General features: G+C 25.3%; 1 protein-coding gene across 4 annotated transcripts in view; it reads right to left on the reverse strand.

Annotated features, from left to right (window-relative positions):
* LOC129618770 (formin-J-like) overlaps nt 1–22,807 on the reverse strand; it is a 180,701-nt gene that overhangs the window by 15,673 nt on the left and 142,221 nt on the right. The window lies entirely within an intron of this gene.

Below are 22,807 nucleotides of genomic sequence, written 5' to 3' on the forward strand. Positions count from 1 at the left end.
ACATTTATTCTGCTTAATGAATTCCTCATGAAAGCAATCTAATTCAACCCCAAATCAAAATAATTAAATAATTATAAATGTTTTAACATAATTACGGTAAATAATAATATTATTAATTTAAGAGTGAAAAAAATTTAAATTCTTTATTACACTTAATTAAAAATTACGTAGTATACATAGGTGTTTTTTTTTTTAAATAAATTTGCCTCATTTTGTGCATGCATTTAATAGTAAAATGCAATTCAGAAATATTTTTAAGGGAAAACAATTTTTTTTTATTAAATTTGAATTATTTTAATAAGTATGAGTACGAGTACCTTATATACCACCATTGATTTTGAAAAACTACAGGTTGCATAAAATATTTCAAGAAAAAATTTAAGGAAAAATTTTTGTTTTTTTTCTTTTTTGTACATGTTAGTGAAATTTTCAACACATTCTCATTAATTATGAAGTTTTTTCTTTTATATTTTCGCTCCCCATTTTTATTCTATTATATTTTACTATATTATTTTCATACAAGTTTTTTAATTATAAATCATCCCTAATTTATATTCTTTGTTTTATAACAGCAATGAGTAGGATATAATACAATATTTGTATATATATGTATACTTGAATGTAAAATACTCAATATATTAATATGTTTCACCTACAATATAATCGCTATTTTATATACATATATAAAATTCTAACCCTCCTCTAATTTACTTATGTTACTTGTTAAATACTCACATACATACATACATAATTTAAGTGCAAGAAAATATTTAAAACGTCATACATACTTACTAAATATTTTATTTACAATGAATGTTCATACCATTAAATTTTGTGCTATAATGAAAATAATAATGTTTGTTTGAAGATTTGTAATTAATGCTTAATGCACATATATTTTGTATATGTGCATAAATTTTTGTATATGTGGAAAAATATGTAAATTACAAATTCTTTATATAGAGTTATATGGCGTTTGTAACGTTCTCTTTGAGGGTATATAACACTCTAAATGCTTAATATTGCTTAAATACACCAGGTTTTCCAAAGGAATGGTATAGAAGAGAATTATGGCAAAAATATTCCGGTAGATGGTCTAACATTTTTACTTAAATTACTTCGTTTTTTAACAAAACACAACCCTCATCAATACAGCACAGCCTATATCTAGAAAAATTTTTAGAGAAGTAGCTTAGGTACACAAATTTTTTCGGGAAGACACAAACGCGAAATTTTCAATATTCAAATTTATTAATTAATTTTAATTCCTATATGAGAAGAGTCTTAAGCTAAACAGCATTCCATTTACAAACTACTTCTAGGAGACCTTCGGAGTGTTGCCTTCCTTTAAATCGAACTCTATAATTATAATACATGTTGAATTCTAACAATATAATAATATTCAATTGAATACAATAATGTGCACGTTGGCGTACATTATGCATACATGTATATTTTATTACATTCTAGTATATTATACCACATTTTATAGACGTGGAATATAATAATTTACATAAATAGGCTTTATACAAATTGAGTGCATTCCCCCCTTGATACTGTTAATTGTTTTGAAGTTTTATTTAAAGTATATCAACCATTAAATTAAGTAAAAAAAAAAATATTAAATTCAACACTATTGCTCCTTGTTGACTAACACATACTACACTATAATAATATACTATAATAATTTTTTACAAACATAATAATTATTGTTATGAGTATGTATATATTATATAATATGTAAGTAAATTTACGCGATTCAATTATTAATGTGCATGCAATTCGAATTTTTTTTCTTTTTGAAAAGAGATTTATATATTATAATTTCGTCCGCTTTTATAGACTTTTACTTTTAAATTTATAATATTTTATGGATTTAGGCGTACATGTGCTTATAATAATTCTGTATATAAGTTTGTGTAAAAGTTATTTTAAATAGAGATTTTATAGTCAATGATTATGTTGGGATTGCATGAACTTTATTTTTTGGAAGGAATGGACTTTAAATTTTGAAATTAAAAAATATTTCTACTATTAATTAATAAATAAAGAACTAAGTGGATAACTAGCTTGCCGTAAAATTAATTAGTTATAATTTTCTAACTAAATTTTTATTACATCTAGATCTAGGCAATCAAGTCCACAACTTGTATTTATATTTAATCTCTTTAAGTTGTTGGAATTTATACTACATATTATATTGAAATACATACTTAATTTGAATATGGAATAATTTTGCATAAAATAAGGCGCCATCTTACAATAATAATTTTCAAAAAAATTATGTTAGCATTAAAATTTATACTGAATTGCTTATATAGTAAAATCAAACTTTTTGGTAAGAGGATGACTATTGTAACATTCTTGTTTTTATAAAAGTTCAACAAGATTTATAATAAACTGAACTGGGAAACCGAGCTTATTAAGAACTGGGAAACCGAGAAATTAAATTTTCCCACAATTTTCTTCGAGGTAAATTAGATATAAAGAAGTTTTGTTCTATAGGTTAATGAAATATTTGGGACTAGTTTAATATACTGGATGACAAAGAAATTAGTTCGAAAATTAGAGAGAAATCGGTCCAGATAATTTAAATGCCCAGTTCGAAGAATTGATGTTTGCTTTTAGCTTTATATAATAAAATGAGTAATTTAATCTTTTTGGAACTTTTTAGAACTTTTTTGAACTTTCTTTAAAATGAGACTATAACAGGCATTGCAATTAAGCAATCCTATTTGATAATATTTTTTTAACTTTTAGGTCTGCAATGATGTAGGGATATAAAAATGTAGGGAGTTCAACTAAAAGTTTTTTTTTTATAAACACTATACACAAAGAATGGATGAAATAAAATTATACAGTAAATGCAGGCATAAAAGAAATTTTGTATTATTGAAAAAAGAACTCTACAAGAAATCAAATTTAAAGGTCTTTTTGTACATTGCAAATCACCTACTGAGGTAATTTTTCATATTAATTTTATAAGTTAAGAGTTTTAACATGAAAATTAATTAACTAATATTATGTATAATATTATATAAGATGCACGTATTTAGAGTAAAATACGAAAATTATTATTAATTCAACCAAAAGTTTTAGAAGTAAGAAAAACTTTTCTAAATAAAATCCATTTTCTATTATATAGAAATGAAAAGGTAAAAAGTATTGATGAATTTCATGCACTTATAAATATAGGAATGTTTCATAGAAGTTGAATATGCTTAATTTGTAAACTATACGCACTTTTAATTGGAGAGCCTTAAAAAATAAAAAAAACTTACAAAACTATATATAGAGAAATTTCGGAAATATTTTTTAATTATTCGCGTTAAACAGTATGAAATCGAAAAGTATATAATTGGAGATTGTTCCACTCATTTTAAAATAGAATTCAATTCTGCTTTATTAAATTCCACAGCTATAATGCTATAAAATTTGGTATTGCTTTCTTTCATATTTCAAAGCACTATTCTTCAGATTTCATTTTAATATTTTGAATTTATTTCAACTCAATCATAAGGTACTATACTTTAACAAAATTATGACTTTGTAATTCTAAGATATTAGTTATATTATTTTAAGAAATTTGTGTGTCTATATTCACGAGAGAATGTGAAAATTGTATAAGGCATAAATTTTATGTCATAGCTATTTGTGATGGTAGTTTATTCTCATACATATACTTTCTACATATTAACTGCATTATCCGCTTTAAATAAACGGAAATAAATAAATTTTAAATTTTAAAATGCTTTAGGAAAAAAGTGTCAGAAAAAAATTAAAATAAAATTTTTATTTATGTAGGTTAAAAAGATTTTATCATTTTAAAATTAAATTTTTATTTTAATTCGGAAATCAATTGAAAACAAAAAATAAATAAATTTTATTTGCAATAAAAATATTTTAATAAAATTTTAATATAAAAATTAACTATTTTTTTTTTTGTTACAAATATAAATTTCCCGAAAATTCATTTACTTTAATGCTTTTCTTTTTTTCACATACAAAAGTTGTACAGACACCAGCATTGTCGCGGATTGCATGCTGATTTTATTTTTTCTGAATCGCATACAAAGGTACTTTATTTGTACACAATAAAATATTTTTTCTTTTACAGTTATAAGTGAACCATATTTCCGTTTAAATAAAAAAAAAACAAAATTTAGCTACATGAGCCCCAATTTCTTGAACACAAATTCTTTATAATATTATATGTGTTTGTGCTTGTGTATACATGGAATATGTGTACCTTTATTTTGTATCTTCGATAATAATCTTGTTATCTGCATTTTTCTGCAATTATTTTTTTCAAATTTAACCAACAAATTTCTCTGAAGACCCCATATAAATTTGTTTTTTTTTGTTTTGTTTTAAGTATAAATTTGAATTTATAGCATACGTAGGCAAGAACTAAATTCCCTCCTGTTCGAAGGTTGCAATTAATATCCTTTAATAATTTTTTCTTTTTATTTTATTTAGACAATCTAAAATGTACCCACATACGAATTATTATACAAGGAATGGGGTAAAAAACAAAATAAGAAATACAAATAATTTAAAAGATATATGATCATCGCGTTCGATGAAAGTATTATGTAAAACAAATGACTCTATATGCATACGCAGACGAATGCCAACCATATTATAATCTTGTATATCTTGTGGAGGGAAAACAATAATAATAAACAAAAAGAAAATATCAATAACAAATAAAATAATATTGAGTGCAATTCACCTTCGCATCTTTATATAAATATATGAGAGCCTGCTAGGCGACTCAGCAGGATATTTTGAAGTATGTAAAAAGAAAAAAAAAAAATAACAATACGAAAATAAGCAGTTGAAATGCGAATATAAGCCGCATGTTATGTATAAATTTTTTATAAATAGAATGAAAATAAGATACAAAACAGTAGGTTATCAGAACGTATGGGATTTACATTAAAATTTTCTCATTTTTTTTATTGTATGTTTTCTTAAACTACACCTATATATTATTATTTTGTATACATTAAAAAATATTTATGGTCATTTTGGATCACTGTTGAATTCTAGAAAGAATAAAACAATTTTCCCAAAAAAAAAAAAATAAAATGTGATATAAAAATTTAAAGGAGGGCAGGGCAACAAAACGGAAATTAATTTCCATAAGCGCGACTACATAATAGCAGCAAATCACAGAATTAAATCTGACAAGGTGAGCACAATATTCATTTAAAATGAAATAAAAATATTAAATAAATGTATTAAAAAGTTTTATAAAAAAAAAAAAATTGAAAAGAAAAACAAAAAGAGTATGAAGTATATACAGTGTGAGAAAATTATTTTTTGTACACAATTTTTTTTTATTTTACTGTTAATATTGCAAGAACTCTCAAGTTTTTGATATAAATATCGTTGAGCTATAAATATGAAAAATATTTTTAAGGTTTACAATTGAGTGACATAAAATTTTTTTACTTGAAATTTTATCAAAATACTCGTATGTTCGGCAACCATAATTAGTTTTATAACCAATGCTGTTGTTATAGCATACTCTTAAAATATTGAACACAAACGGTATTAGGATCCCATTTCAAGAACGAATATTTGTTAAAATTTGTAATGAAATACTGTAATGTGAACAGCTGTTAGTTGCATTTTATACTGTTAAATACAGAAATTGAAATTAATTATATTTAGAGACAATTTTAAAAATGTACCATTTTATGAAGTCTGTCCTATATTTTTAAAGCTAAATATATAATATTATGCTTATAAAACACTATTTTATTTGTAAGCCAGACTCAACATTAAAACCGTATAAAATTAGTAACAACTGTATATGATAAGAAAATATTATAAAATGTTCTCGTGTGAATATTGTCAAATATATACAAATATTATATTCAGATAATAATATATTTTTATTTAATATTTTATACACCTAACAATAAAAATTATGTTTGTAAAGTAGCACATAGAAATACTCTAAAAATTAGCATTATTATTTGTTAAGGACAAAACAGTGTACTGTACATTTGGATTAAAAAATGTTAAAAAAAAAAGTGATATAATACACAGTTCGGTAGTTAAAATTATGAATGCTACTCTATATTGGAATTGCATTATGGAATTCTTATGTTCTCCTTTATCTCATATATGTATGATATGCAATAAATTTTTATACACATTATGTATGTACCTAATGTGTTCCGTATATAATTTATTATTGTTCTGACAGTGTTATCGTTAAAAATTGAATTGTAATTTATTATTTTGTTAGTAAATTTGACATTATTATTTTGAGATATTTTAAATTTATTTAAAAATATTATGAAATTTGTAACATAATATTAATAAGATTAATTATTCTTAATGAAATAAATTATCTTTGTCATTATTAATTTAAAAATTTAACTATAGGTAAGGTGTATGAAATACTGGGGCATTTAAAAGAACTGATAAATGTTCATTCTGTTGTATTAGTTTGATAATCAAAGGCATTAATATTTGAAAAATTATTAAATTTTTATAAGGTAACGAATTTGAGTAAGAATTAGATATTGTGCTTCCTTGTAATTAAATTTTTTCCAATGATTTTAATATTAAATTTTTGGATAATGTCGAAGTAGCTATAGTATGTCGAAGCAGATATTTTACCAATGAAGCAATTTAATTGTGCTCTTGATACTTTATAATTAATTATGATTCGATTCTTTTAAGCATTTTATTACATTGCTTTGAGTATAACATATGCCACGCCTAAATATATGCAAAATATTTTTTTTTTATATTGTTGGTGTCTTTTCGTAAAGGTTTCAAGATTTTTTCATTGCTCAATTTCTCAAGAAAATTTTAAATTTAAATTTTAAAATTTAATAAAATATATTTAGCTGGATTAGTTCAGCAGGAAGGCGTATTCAGAGTGCAAACGTTTTCTCAAAATTTGATTTGTACTTATTGTACAAACATTATTTAAACTGGGTATTAATGCCCACCATTGTCTTAGGTAAATTATTTATATTCAATTATTAATATGCAAATAATTATTAAAATGTTTGCAGAAATAGAAATTTACTGGAAAATTGTACTCTGGAACTTAGTTCCTATAATTTTGTCATTAACTAATGTTTTATTTTCGAACTTTAAAATATTTTTCATTTGTTATATTTGTTAATTAAGTCTGTCTAGCAATTATTTTTATTTAAAACTAAAAATTTTAGATTATAATAATTAATGAAAAATTTTTTGTAGTATAAGAGTTTTCGATACAAAGGTCTAAAGTACATATTGAATATTGAACTTTGAAAGCTAAATATTTGAAAATTTTATATTATATTTGAAATTTAAATAACAAGTAGCTGGTAGATATAAACCTGAAATTTAATATAACAATTTGAACTTTTACACCCACATGAGAGCATTATAGCTGCTTTTTCGAATAATTTTATTAATATTAGGAATAACTTCGTTGTATCACATAAATTACTTTGATCTTTAATATTCTCTGCATACAAATGATCGAATTTTGTATACATTCTTAAGAACCTTATCTAAATTTTTTTTTACATTTCACATAGAAATTCGTCTGGTACAGTTTATTATTTTAATAATTAATTAATAAAAATATTTTATTTTTATATTTTTTTGTTTCAATTTTCATATCTTACATTATATTCGAATCACAAATGAAGATCAATTATTTTGGTGTCCTTTTTTTTCCAAGTTTTTGTCTTTTATTTGATTATTATTATTAATTGATTTTACTTTCACTTTATTATTCATGGTTACTTGTCCATAAATTGATTTATTTTATACTCATTGTTTATAAGTTATTCATATATTCTATGCAACCTGAACACTATCTCGATATTCTATAGTCTATACCCATTTATACAACTTACTTTTTTATGTTGCATACAATATTCTCTAATGTATATGAATAGTAATATAAACACAATACTCGAGTAGAGTATATCCTTAGAAATTCATTAACCATAAGTGCTAGAGTAGATATTATATGGAGAGGATACATTGACAAGAGATAAATTATTTTTTTATACTATATTATGAGATAGGAATTATATGTATGTAAGTGAAGAATAAATGAAAACTAAATTCAATAATTTCAAGGATAAAATTTTCACTCTTATGAGTTTTTACACGTATATATATAAATTCTCCATTAAGGGAAAAAATGAATATTGATTGGTGTGGTATATGAAAATAATGAAAAGCATTTACAACTTTTATACAATTAATAATCTATATTGGATATATTGGATAGAGAAAGTGAAGTATAAAAAGCCATATTGTTATAATTAATATAATGAATTGGTTTTACAAAATAAATTTAATAAAAAAAAAAAATGGAAGACAATAAAAATTTATTTTGAAAATATTCATGAGATTTTTATCAGTTACAACTTTAGGATATTATTATTGATATGTTATTCTTGGTGGGTGTACATATGTTAGGTGATTTTGTGGCGTATACACATAAAAATATTACTTGGATTCTGTATATGAGTCAATGAACTTCATTAAGTATTGCTGCAAACTACGTAATGAGCAATTCTGTAAATTAAGTATAAAAATTGTCTAAATCAAAATTTATAGTTTTCGAATAAATTTATTTTAGTGATTTAATTTGGATTTGATAAGTGATCTTAGCACAGTATTGTCTATATTTCGATTAAAAGAACTTTCTTATTTGTTAAAATCTGTTAGACTTATTAAAATCCACTGGACTGTATAAATTTCTCCCTAATAATGGGAGAAATTGGAAAACTGATTGTTGGCTTTAGTATGACTGGAGAGCACCAGAATATAATTTTTTTTTATTCACGAAAAGATTAGTTTTTGAATTTCACTGAAATTTAAACTTTTCTAATACAACTACCGGTTAATTTTCAACAAAATTTCTGAATAGAAACTTTGCAACTGTTCCAAAGTAATTGTAAATGATGCCGCGTACTTTGTGTGATATTACATCATTTTTTTCTGTGATGTTACTCTGTATCACATGTTCAATTCAGATTTAAGTGCTGCAACGGAAACTGTACACCTCAACATAACCTATAAAACTTTATAATATTTTAATGAGAAATTTCTTGCCGATCTTTGCTGTATGGCTTGAAAGGCGTTTAAATTGGGGATATTTAAAATTCATTGTGAAAACGCTTTATGCACTTCGGCTTGATTTCTCTTATGTTATTGTATTTCTGTAAAGAAAAACTACACTATTGTAATGTAGCTGTGTGAAGAAAATTGGATGCAATAGAGGGTGTACAGAATTTAAATTTGCTTTTATTTGATTGAAGGGTTCAAGTTCAAATTTGATTCAAGTATATAGAACGTATATAACTTACACATTTCTGCATTTATTGTAACATTTATTGTAATTTCTACCTTAAACTAATATTGCAATTGACAAAATGATTTTGATTGACAGAATAGCAATTAAATTTTTTTGTTTGTTAGCGAAAACAAAAAAGAAATTTTTGAAATATTTAAAATTTTTCATAACAATGTTAAATATTAAAACAACAATATAAAATTAATTTGGTTTTTTAGAGGACTTTGCGTGCCAAAATTCATAAAAACAAAAAAAAAATATTAAATTTTTGAATAAGTTTTTACACCTGGTTGTCAGAGTACAAATTCTCTTCTGTAATTCGAGTTTGAACAATATATGGGAAAATGGAGAATGCATAAACACAAGGTTCTTAACATTTTTAATCTTTGAACGGAAAAAATATTTTCTCTTTGATATTAGCGGCAATCGGTAAGGATCAAAAGATTTTTTTTTTGTTTACAATCAACCCCTTTATTTAATAATTACAATCAGAATATTTTCGAGTAAAACAACAGCCGCTAAAATAATTGTGTTCTTTTCAATGTTTTTCATTAATTATAAATCATTGAAATTTGATTATCATATAAAAATTTTAAATTTTCAAAATGGAGTTTGTTTTTTTTTTTTGTGTTTAAGAATTATTGTAAACTCGATACGTGTAGTTATTGATTTTAATAGAATTCAAATAATTTTCTGAATCACAAACTACCTATCGCTTTGCCATGAATTATGTTGTTGACATAGTACCAAAAATATTTCATAAATTTTCAATTGAAATTAAAATGAATTCTCAAATGAACAACTGACATCTTTTAGGCAATTTATATCTTGTAGTTTAGTCAATGAATAGGTTTAGTTTAAGTCATAGGAGAAAATTATTACAATGTCAAAATTACAAAGAGGAATATGAAATTTTCATATTAATTTCAACAAGAACCATAGGAGACATCACTTTGTTATTCAAGTAACGATTGACGATATTACCAGACAGAAAGCACATCTAGTATCATCTAAATTAATTTTAAATGTGCTTGCTAAGACTATAAAACGTTGGGAAACATCGTTATTTATAATACTAATAGCGTGCATTTAGTTAGACCTATATTGGAGTTTGGGTATCTTACCGTATTAATAATATTTCTAGAATCGAATCCATTGAGAGGAGATTACTTCATTGCGTGGTTTTTAAAATGGTTTGAATTTTTATTTATTTCAAATATTATTTCTCCGTTTTAATTGGGGCAGATACTTTTTTTGGAAAAACTGGAATAACTTGAGGTCGGTAGAGTTCATCAGTACGATACGAATTATGGTATGAATGAGCAGATAACTACAGAATGTTGCGTTTTGCCAATTCTTATACTGGTTGTTTTTTGCTGTTAATAAGTGGGCTCTAAGTAATTTAAATTATGTTTAGATATAGTTTATATGACTGTAGTTTGGGTTGTAGCTTATTTCTTCTTGGTTTTTTTCCCAAACCAACATTCAAAATTAGAAATTAATTCAAAAAATTTATGTCTTCCATACAACTAAATTCTTACACTTATTAACTTTTCACAATTTTCCTTTCCCTTTCTCAGTAACAATGACTATTTTGCTTAACAATCTAATAGTCGCATTTTGTGGGTCTAAATGATGATTGTTTTGGCTTTCTTGAGTAATGTTAGTTTGCATTGATAGTTAATGTTCAACTCTTATTGATCACTTATATGAAATGATTTTTCTTCTATATTTTCTTGCAAAAAATTAAAATTATTTTAAAATGAAATTTTCATTATTTATTAATATTCATTTTAAAAGTTTTAAATATTTCAAATTGAACGAGTTCTTTAAGGTAATTTGATATGGATATTTTTTTATCTGATGATCATCGCTTAACTAAAATATTTTAATAATATCGTAATAATATCGTTTAGAACTAATTATTCTGTTATATAACAACTCCTCAAGAGATAATAAACTATAAGAATATTAAATATAAAACTATGTATATGTGTAATTGTAGCAAGTACCTATGTGCATCTCTGAGAGCAATACAGCGGTATAACTATATAAATTTTACAAATTGTTAACGAGTAAAATTTTTATTTAAAAAATTTATATCTCTTTTAATGTACCTAATTTCTTATAATTTTAATGCTTATATAAAGTTAATGCAATCCATTAAGTTTGAGATTTCTTTTATTTTGCAGTTCTTCAAGGAAGTAGTTTTTTTTTTCGCAAATATAGCCAAAGGATATTCTTGCTTTCGTTTTTTATACTTTATAAAATGCAACGTTGTTTTTTTTTGTTCTACGCTTCTTATTTTCTCTTCGCGTTTTTATTTATAATAATATTATAAACATTTTGATTAATTTAATATTCATTTATCTGATATTTCCGATTTAAACAATTTTATTGCAGAATTATTTATTACTTTTAGTTCAGATTTGTTTTGATATTGTTTTGTGAATTTTTCTTTTAAATGATTTTTGTTACTCCTAGATGGTATTAAATATTAAGTTATTCGTTAATGACTGGTTTTACAATTAATATCTCAATTTCGGGTCGAAGAATTAATAGTCGATTCGGAAAACTGATTAAAATGATATCGCTGTTATGGTATTAATGGTTGTCCATTTTTGATATTCTGCGTGTGTTAAAAAGAAAAAAAACATTGAAGTGTAAAAGCCTTGGATTTGTTTCGGATACCAACAAGAAAATTTGCATGATTTGTAGCTAAAATTTAGTAAAAATAAATGAGCCGTGATACCATTAAAACTAAATAATGCCATCACATTAGCAAGTATACTTAGTTTTCTTTAAATCATTAGCATGGCACGTTTGTGTATTCTATATAAAGGAAGAAGGTGTTAAAAATGATGAATAAATAATGAATAAAATAAAGAAAAATGCTGTTAAATATGATGAATATTACTCTCGATTTGGAACTTCAACAACAGTATTAATATTTGAGGCTTATATGTGGGAACCAAATAGCATAGATTTTTTAGTAACAAAAATCAAAGTGACTGATCTTAATTAAATGTATTTTTGTACTCAAAGAAAAATAATTTTTGTATACACAATAATACACAAAAAACATATTAAGACGCTTATCTGGAGTTAGTATTTGAATAAACTCAAAATTAATTTTGCAAGAAAAGCGGTATAAGCGGTTATAAAAATTCATACATATAACAGGAAAAAAATGTCAATAATTTTGAATTGCAACCATAGCCTATCTCGAAATAAGTGGTTTTTCAAAAACATAAAAAAGATATTTTCTGCTCTTAGATCGATTTAGGCGAATAGTGCAAGTGCACATAGTTACCATTTCAAGTTAGGTCATGTGTGAATTTGACAATAACTCCGACTACAACAGTCGTAGAACCACCAAATTTTGTGAATATATGAAACTCAAAGATCCGCTGGAGAATCCGCTGGTAAAGATATCTCATTTTTGTCTTAACTCGAGTTAGGCGGTTTGTGTTTGAGGCCACTGAATTGTACTGTTTTGCAATATAGCGTAAGATAATATGCAAGAAAGATATGCTTAACTCTTAACGGATTACCATCGTATTCTTTCCAAATCCAAATTTTCCTCATTTATTCTGAATTGTCATCCTAATCGATTAAATCTTAAGTGTTATTATTATTATCCATAATTGCTCTTCATTTTACTTCTATGGTCTATAACACATTTTCCATGTAAAAATCTCATTTTTATCAATTTAAATTAAAAGTTCAGCTTGTATTTTTGAATTTCTTACAAGTAGTTATACCTAATTTTACAATAATTTTCTTCAATATAACCAAAATGTTGCTTATAATTCTTAATTAAAACTAAACCACCAACAAAATCCTAATATTTACGAAAACAACGATGTTGCTATGACTGCTTCCAAAACAAAATCTAAAACTTTTATGTTCTTTCTTTCTTTCCATTTTTTCTTCAAATGATATAAAAAAAAAATGAAATGAAATCAAAAAAAAAATCTGGTGTGGTCAGCACATAACCGACCGCATTGTGTATTGTCTAGTTAAATGAAAGTGTTACAGAATATTATAAAAATGTCTGTTAAATACTTCTTTTCAATTTTTAGGACATTAGTAAGCTTATAGTTAACATACTTAGAAAAATGTAAATTTGGCTCTTAGTAGAGTTTCGCTTTGTGCTACCCGAATTCCCTGAAATGCTCGCCAGTTAGTTTGGGTAACAACCAGAACTCAAATATCAAATTTCAAGAAATTCCATCAATTTGTTCTGTGGATATGGTGAAAAATGTAAAATCGGCCCGCAAATCAGTTCTCGAGCCCTGATCTTTCCAAAAAAGTTATATGTTCATTGTTTTAATACGAGGAATTTATATATTAAATTTCAATGAAATCGGTTGATTATTTCTCTTTATATACACAAAAATGTATATTTGGCCCGTAGTAAACGCCCAGTTGCTGATTCCTGATTTCTTCCAAAAGTTAGGAATTTTTGCGTATGATCGAGTAAAGCTTATATATGAAATTTCAAGTAAATCGGTTGAATGCTTTCTTCAAAATGGTGAAAAATGTAAAATCGGCCCGCAAATCCGTTTTCGAGCCCTGATCTTTCCAAAAAATTTACATGTTCATTGTTTTAATACGAGAAGTTCATATACTAAATTTCAATGAAATCGGTTGATTATTTCTCTTTATATACACAAAAATGTATATTTGGCCCGTAGTAAACGTCTAGTTGCCGATGCCTGATTTCTTCCAAAATATACGAATTTTTGCGGACGGTCGAGCTGAGCTTATATATAAAATTTCAAGTGAATCGGTTGAATACTTTCTTCAAAATGTTCAAAAATGTAAAACAGGCCCGCTAAAAAGTGCAGTTCCCGAGGCCTGATATATACCAAAAGTTGATCGATCCGTGCCATGGTGGAAACAAACTTACATATAAAATTTCATCAAAATCGGTTCAGCCGAACTTGAGATACACGCGTGCACACACAGACCGACAAACCGACAGACCGACAGACCGACAGACCGACAGACCGACAGGTTGCTAAAAATAGTTTATTTACACTTCCCTACTATGGAGAAGTACGTTCCCACCGAAAACTCGATATGCAAAATTTGTTGCCATCACATAACCTACCTATTGTTTACACAATACGGTCGGTAATAATAAAAATAAATTTATTTTATTTTCATTTCTTATTCTTACCATTAATTTTTCTCTCCAGTTCAATTTTGTTCTTTATCGAAAAATAAAAAATGCAGTCTACATTTGTGCATTAAAGAAGTGAAGCAAAAAAAAAAATAATAGAAAACTCCTAGAATAATTGAACTGAATGAAAACTAATAAAAATGGTTAAAAATCAAAAGAAAAATAACAAGAAAAAAAAACTAAACCCCAGACTTTGTATTTGGTCTTTTCCTCTTATCCATTTCCTATTTCATATATACAGAATTTTCCCATTTCATTCAATCGTGAATGCAATTTTTTTATTTTCTATATGAGATTTATAAGATAGAAAAAGGAAAAACAAAAATTAAAAACAACAATAAAACAAGAAAGAATAAGTAAAAAGGAAAGACAAAAAAAATACTCTCCTGGATAAATATAGTCTAATATTCTAATATTTTGTTTCGAACCACACGCTTTTTTATTTAAATAAACCAATCGTGGCCCAGACAATGGTATTTCTGGATGGTTAATGCTATTACTTTTATGATTACATATTTGACAAACCTGGTAACATTATTATGCACACAATCTGAATTGTACAATTATGCTATTTTTTTTTTTTGAAAATAAGTGATTAAAATTGTTTATATTTGATTTGGTTTAAATGGGATCTGGATAAAACAAAAACCACCATAAATGTTGACAGCATTGTTTTTAGAAATCTGAAGTGTTAATGATTTTGTTTTGGACTTATTTATGAAACATCAGAGTTCTATTATACTTGGAGTTGTAATATAATTCGAGTAAATGTTTGAGCTATTGTGCCACACTTCTTTTCCGTTCTGATCTGTAATTTTTATTATAAAATTGGCAAAATATTTGCATGAATAAATGTAAAATGATTTGTTTTCACAAATAATTTAACCTAATCGATACACAAGAGATATCGAGAAAAATGTCATATGAAATTGCAATGGCAGGCAAATTTTCTTATTTTGTGTAATTTTTTATATGCGAGCAAAGGAAAGAAATAAAAACTTTTTGCCTATAACTATTATTTCCCGATACTGATATTATTTGTGTTGTTCTGGCATCCGAAACTATCACAAATAATATAATATTCGATAGTATTGTAGTGATTGCAATTGACTACATTCTAGCGGTCTTCCTACTCATATTTACATTGTAAAGCTTTTCGTGATTAAAGTCCACAACTTTAGCATTGTTTTCAAGTCATAATATAAGAAGGACCTCACATAAATTGCAGATTTATGATTCAGTACCTCACTTCATAGATTATTAGATTTCAACTAGAAAAACATGGGATCGAACTAAAATTCCTATTCCTTTGAAAATTGAGAATAAGAAATCCAAATAGGAATTCGAAAAATCACTGCCAATGCGTAATATATAAGAATTTTATAGTATCTGCCTATTCTGTAGCATGTTATAGCTTGGTTTATTATGCGTATTATATTAATCGCCAAATTAACCGAATGAGATTCGGGTCGTAGTGTATTCAATTATTTCAAATTGAAAGTAATTGCGACGAATGTCTAATAATATAACCAGCACTGTAATTGTTGCACTCACATCCCTCCAAATGTATATAGACACTGTTTTGAAAACTATGAATTTGTAAAACAATCATATAAAAAGCCATGAATAGATTTTAGTTTCTATTAGTTTTTCATTTTTTATTTCGTATTTCTTTTTGATGTGCACAGCTCCGTAGTGATTATGCAAAACATAAGAATTAAACATATAAATATGCATACCCATAATTGTACTATATTAAGTCTATAGTATAACTGACTTTATGCTCTATATTTCTTTACAGATTCCTACTATATTTATTTAACTATTTGTACGCATATTGTATTTAACTATGTGTACTATGATGCAAAGTGGAAACTACTATTCGTTGCGAGTGTGCGAATATTGTAAAATGAATTTTTGTATTGCACATTTTTGTCGTATGTAAATCAACTTAATATGCAACTCAATGTAATGAACAAGTAAATATGCATATAAGTACATATTTTTACAACTTCTGAGGAGTCATTTCGATATGCTAGCAGTTTTATTATTTAAAACAGTATGGCTTTTATTTCTTTCGGTGAATACAAAGATTTTTGCTATTATTATTATTTTTTTTAGAGTTTATTTTCCTAACGTACGAGTACTATAGCTATTTATTTTTTTTGGTTTTAAGTATTTCTAGTGTGTGTTTTTGTTAAGGCATCACGTTTTTAATTACAAGAATTGGTCTGACGTTTTTAAGCTAAAATGAGCCGCTAAAATGTTCGTGTTGTTATGCTTGTGTTATTTAAGTTTTGGTTTCGGTTTTTTTTTTTTATTTCCTTCTGTTTCTTTGTAATTTTTAATATAGTAAAGTGTACTGTATTTGTATGACTTTAATTGTTGTTGGTCTCTTAAATGTAGGAGTTGTAACAAAAAAAACATGTTGTAGAATATATTTATGTAGAAGAAGAATATATTGTAAAATGGTATTGTGTAGGTCTTTACTCATAAGGAATTAGAGGATGAAAAGGGTTTGTGCAACTACGAAAATAAATGGAATAACATTAAAATGATTTTTCAATTGGAGTTAGCTAGTACGTGCAATGCCTTCCTTTTGTAAATTTGTTGTAAGTTTATTGGATTGTTTTGTTTTCTTTTTTTAAATTATTCATTAAGTGTGTTAAAAGAATAAATTAAGAAATATTATAGTTTGAGAATGGAAAGAAATACATGAGATAAAGTTGACTTTCAAAGAAGTTTTTTTTGTAAATATTAGAGGGGGTAGATATCATAACGTAGGTAGCATATCGTGATGTTTTTGGAAAATTTTCTGTTTTTTACCACAAAAATTCTTTAGGTACCTATTATTCGAAAATCTACCGTAATATTACTAGAATTTTGTTTGTTTGCTAGAATTCTATGAAAGTAACACCTAAATAACAGTTAACTCTATAAAACAGTAAGTTATGTAGGATTTTACTGTTATGTAATTTGAGAAAAAAAAATGCCAATAAGAAATTGCTCTGCTGTTTCAAAAGTTTATGAATTTTTTGGCAGACAGAATTTTTTCAATTTGAATATTTTAAACTCTCCTTGTTCCTTCTGGGAAGTTCCCAAGATGAAAGAGTGATATTTTATTTTTCGTTTTATATGAATAGCATGCAACCATGCAATTTTCCATTGATTTTCTTTAAATTTTAGTAGTGAACGGTAAATAAGTGTTCCATTAAAAAAATAGTAATTAATTACTAATAAAATATTTGTTAGTGTGTATGTTAAATAATAAAATTTATGAAAATTTGAGTAATATATTTTGAATTCCAGTAGAACAACAGTTTATAATTTATTATTTATAAAAATTGTAAAGTATAAAATAAAATGTAAATTTAATTAACGTAAATTTATACTAATATTATTGCCAGCCATTAAGGTCCATTATAAGTATTTACCCAATCTAGAAAACCCAATATTTGGATTATAGCAATGTACATCCATTTTAAATAACAAAATTGAATGTTAATGAATTAAATGGAATGAAAATTATAAAATTTTTCCTATTTAATTCAAAAAAAAATCTCCTATTGTGCCATTATAATTTAAGATAATTACTTTCATATACAAAAATATTTTATTAGAATCTGCTTGAAATTTAATTCGGAAGTATTTTTCTACATAATATACTAAAAACTTAAAAATTGAATTAATAATTTTATAATGTTATAATAGTCAAATTAATAATTTTTCTATTAAATTGTATTTTGTAAATGTATATAACTATAATAATAAAATTTTAAAAATTTCATACATGTAATTTTAACAATAATGAAAAAATTTATGTTTCAATAGATTTTTAATGGAATTTTTCCGAACATATTTTTTGTAACATAACGCAAAAATTAATATTGTACACAGAGAATAAAATTGTAAAATCTGATTTAGATTGTATAGAACGTTTTCCGTTTCATTATAATATTTTCACTATTGTATTGTATTTTTCAAAATGACCATTATCATTATTACTGTTATAATAGTCATTAGTATCGTTCGAAATAAAATATCGATTACTATTATTGAAAAAGTGTGTATTAAACGCAAATTATTCGGCAAAATTGTTATAGAAAATTTTGTTTTCATACATAATTTTAAAATATCCATAAATTTGTATAGTACTTATAAAATATTAACTGAAATTATATACTATTATAATAATAGTTATCTTATTTAATTGTAATTTTAAAAAATTCATAAAAGTTGATGGAATTGATTGCAAAATAATATTTCGGTTTTTAATTTGCATATAATAAGTGCCAATTGCTATTTGTAACAAAAACAACTAGCAACAATGTTTAACTTCAAAATTTTTTAATATTCCATAATTTCAAATTTTGAATTGTTATTAATAGCACTGTATGAATTATAGAAGATAAAACATTATGTGCATATTTTAATGTGTGCACCTCCAAAAGTAAAGATTTACTCCAAATTTGCATTGAATTATTTTAAGATTCTTTGATAGAAGGTAATAAATTAAACTATGATTTTATTAAAACAATGTTTTTGTGCCCTGCTTTTTGATCTTCATGATAAAGTCCAGAATTAAAATTAAAACTCTTTTGTTGATAGCGCAATATAGAGCTGATCTGATGAGAAAGTTAATTTAAAAAAAAAAATCAAAATATTCACCAATGAGATTACCTCAATTTTGATTGAAAATTGAACAGTATTAATCAATTTTAGTTTTTTACCGAACACATTGCATACAATAAGTGAGGTTATTTTCATGGTAGTGAAGCCATAAATAAACTATTTTTAGCCAGATGACGGTCTGTTGGTCTGTGTGTGCCTGCGTATATCACAATTTCAACTGAACCGATGTTCATGAAATTTTATATGTAAGTTTATTTTATAAATAGGCAATCTTAATAATACTAAACTAAATTTATCAAGAATCTTTTTATTAATTTCGTCGCAGTCCTTATTATTTCCAGGTTATTATAAATTAGTACACTCATTATGTTTCTGAATCAAGAAAGTTTTACGTGTGAAATTTACAAAATTTTATGCAAGAATAATTAAAAAAAAATTTATTAATATTGGTATTTTAAATTTTTTATCTTGTTCTCGCCATAAATTGTTGTAAAATGCGATTTACAGTTAATGTTTATCAATTTTTATGCTGTATCAAAACAGGATATTGTGAAAAAAGGGAAGCAAAACATACATTTTTATGGAGTAGATGTTTACACTCAAATCTTTATTCTGCATTTAAATATCCAATAAAAGTTGGGTCAAACCAATGGTTTGTAAATTAGCATTTTTCTCTTCAACAAGTGAAAAAACAATTTACATTATTTAAATTAGCTTCATTTATATGTACACCAAATTATATATAAAACTATTGCATACATTTAGGGTGAGCAAAAAAAAAATAATTGAAATAGTCATTAACAAAATAGTTGAATTCGACTGTTAAGTGAATGAGGTAAAAAAAATAATTATATTTTTAATGGCATGAAAATTACCGCTAACGTACAGCATTTTTATAAAATTTGAAAAGATTGCAGTTTCAGAAGTATGTATATGGTGCCGAAAATTCAAATTTTGCAAATTTCGAAAGGTGATAACTTGAGAGAAGATCGAGGAAGAAAATTTTATTCCACGGAAAACGGTTTCTACTAAACATCAATTTATATATAAAATTATTTCAGTTTTCTATCTCAGAGGGTGTGGAAGTTTTGTAAGCAAACTCACAGATAAACAGGCGAACCAAAACTTTTTTTTTGAAAAAAAAAAGTTTCGGGTAATTCAAATTTGAAATTTTAAACGGTTTTCATGGTAAAATTTTTAAAGTTTAGATAGAGATGAGTTCAATACAGGCAAATTGAACAGAATTTGTATTAGTTAACAAAACTAAAATTTTAATACTAACGAAATAAATCCAACAAAAGTGTGACTCAAAATGCTCGAAATTCTTAAATATTCTACGCTGTTGTAAGTTATATTTTTCGGAAAGAGCGTGTCAATAAACCCTGATGGCTCAAAAACAGAAATTTAAAAATTTTCACATACTACATCAAATTATTTCACCAACGAATGTCGGTTACTCAAACCAAAAAAAAAAAGTATTTGATTTAAGTCTCGTTGGTTAAAGACAACAAAGAAAAAAGTTGTTATTCTTATCCAACATCTTTGAGTTGTTTAATTAAATACCTTCAATTTGAGTCCAAAGATTGCCATAAATTTGAATAATAAAAGAAAAAAGAAATACTAAATTTCTCGTACTTAAATTTCTGTTAAGTTTTTTTTTCATTTTTTTTCATATTGAATGAAAAAACTGCATTCAATAATGCTTGTTAATTCATAGGTCGTCTTAATGCATCAGGACATGTAATAAAATAAAAACTTTTGCATGCCAATTCCAATATTGATTTCTTCTTTCCTCGCCTTTGTATATGAGGATTTTATGAACAAGTTCGTTTACAATATGACCATAAATATTTCAGACTCGATGCGAACGAAATAAAAGAACTAAGAAAAAATCAGAAAAAAACAGTGCTGAAATTGATGCGTATCAAATATGAATTTTTCCGCTTAGATCACGAATTAAAAAAACAAGATGAAAAGAAAAAAAATTTTGTAGTGAAATAAAAAAAAATTGAGAATTTCACAAGAATTTATGATTTTCAGACGGTTTTTGAATCGACATTCACATAAAAATTCACCTACAATCAAAATTAAATTTTTTTTTTTTATTTTACGTGTATGTGTTCGTGTATGTACATTGCCTATGTATATACAGTTTTTTGAAATATTACCATATCGCACTCATGAAGATTTACTCGTGAATTTAGAATTTTTCAAAATGTTTTTGAAAATTTTGTTTTTACATACTAAGATTGTCCGCCTACTGGTACTTCATAACAGCATAATTTTCGATACAAATCAAATTTTAATTGACATTGTTTGCTAATCAATGTTATTTAAAGGCATTGTTTGCCTTCTCTAAAATTATATGTGGGCTACAAAAGTTTATTATTTTGATGCAACCGGCAGTATTAGTGTTAAAAGCAGAGTAATTCTTGTGACAATGGAATTGGTTGATGTTCACTATCAAAGTTTCAAACTTCGTACAGTATTGGAATTAATACTTTTTTTTTGGGAAAAATTATGTGATTAATATTTTAACCTCGAAATTTAGAAGCAGCTGAATAATTACGATATTTTAGTCCAGCTAGGATAAAGTCTTCTCATTAAATTCAACAAGAAATCTCTCCTTTAATCATATTATAACCAAAGATTGATTTTGAATTGCTGAACTTTTAAGGAACTTTGTTTTCCAATGTAAATATGTGATATTTAATACAAGTATACATGTTATTTTTTAAGCCCAATATCGTAGGTTTTGCAACTTTCAAGATAATGTTAAAATGCTGTTCCCGTGGTACCCAATTCAGAAGATGTTCGACAAGTATTTTATACGGTTGTTCCAATTATTTTCGGTTTGATTAACAGATTGTAAACTCTTTTGTCAAATTTACGATAAAACTCCGATATGCTAATTTTCTAATGCTGTAATAGCGCGTTTTACCTTACAATTGCGTTCTAGCTTACTTTCTTAAAATAAATTTAAATAATTTTCAATAGAAAAAACGGCTCTTTACAATCCCTTTATTTGGTTGTTACTTAATTTATTTATTCAATCTCTAATTCCTTATTTGATTTTTTTTTTGCAGATTATAAGTCAGTAAATTATGTACGAGTACGTTACAAATCTTAAAGTTATGATTTGACATTTAATCTTTACTTTTGAATATATGATTTCACGTTAATAAATTTCAATTGAGAGTCAATGGTGATATCAGAGAGAAAGAAAAAGAGAAAAAATACAAAATGGTAGGTGATGACACGGAATTTGTTGTAGGTGATTTGTTTAATTTTGTTACTTTTGAATGTATACAGAGGAAATAACTATTAATAAAATTAAAACAGGATTTATACGATTTATTGATAAAAGTATCAATGTTTTAAAGAAGAGGATTTAAATAAAAGAAGTAAAAATAAAACGAAAATGGAAAAATTCCAGATGGGATTTATACTTGACGGAAACGAAAAGAGAAAAAATGGAGAGCTGCTATTATTTAATAAATATAAAATATAAGGAGGAGCTTTAAGATAGAAAAATTAGTATGATAGAAGTGATCCTGTGAAATTGTGTTTCGAGTTGTTAAATTCTGAGTTATAAATGAAAACGACATAGGTACCTTATTCAAAATAATAATAGTTTGCTAACT

This window comes from Condylostylus longicornis, unplaced genomic scaffold, assembly GCF_029603195.1.
Source record: "Condylostylus longicornis isolate FDR11 unplaced genomic scaffold, ASM2960319v2 ptg000010l, whole genome shotgun sequence".
In the NCBI taxonomy this organism is placed as follows: Eukaryota; Metazoa; Arthropoda; class Insecta; order Diptera; family Dolichopodidae; genus Condylostylus; species Condylostylus longicornis.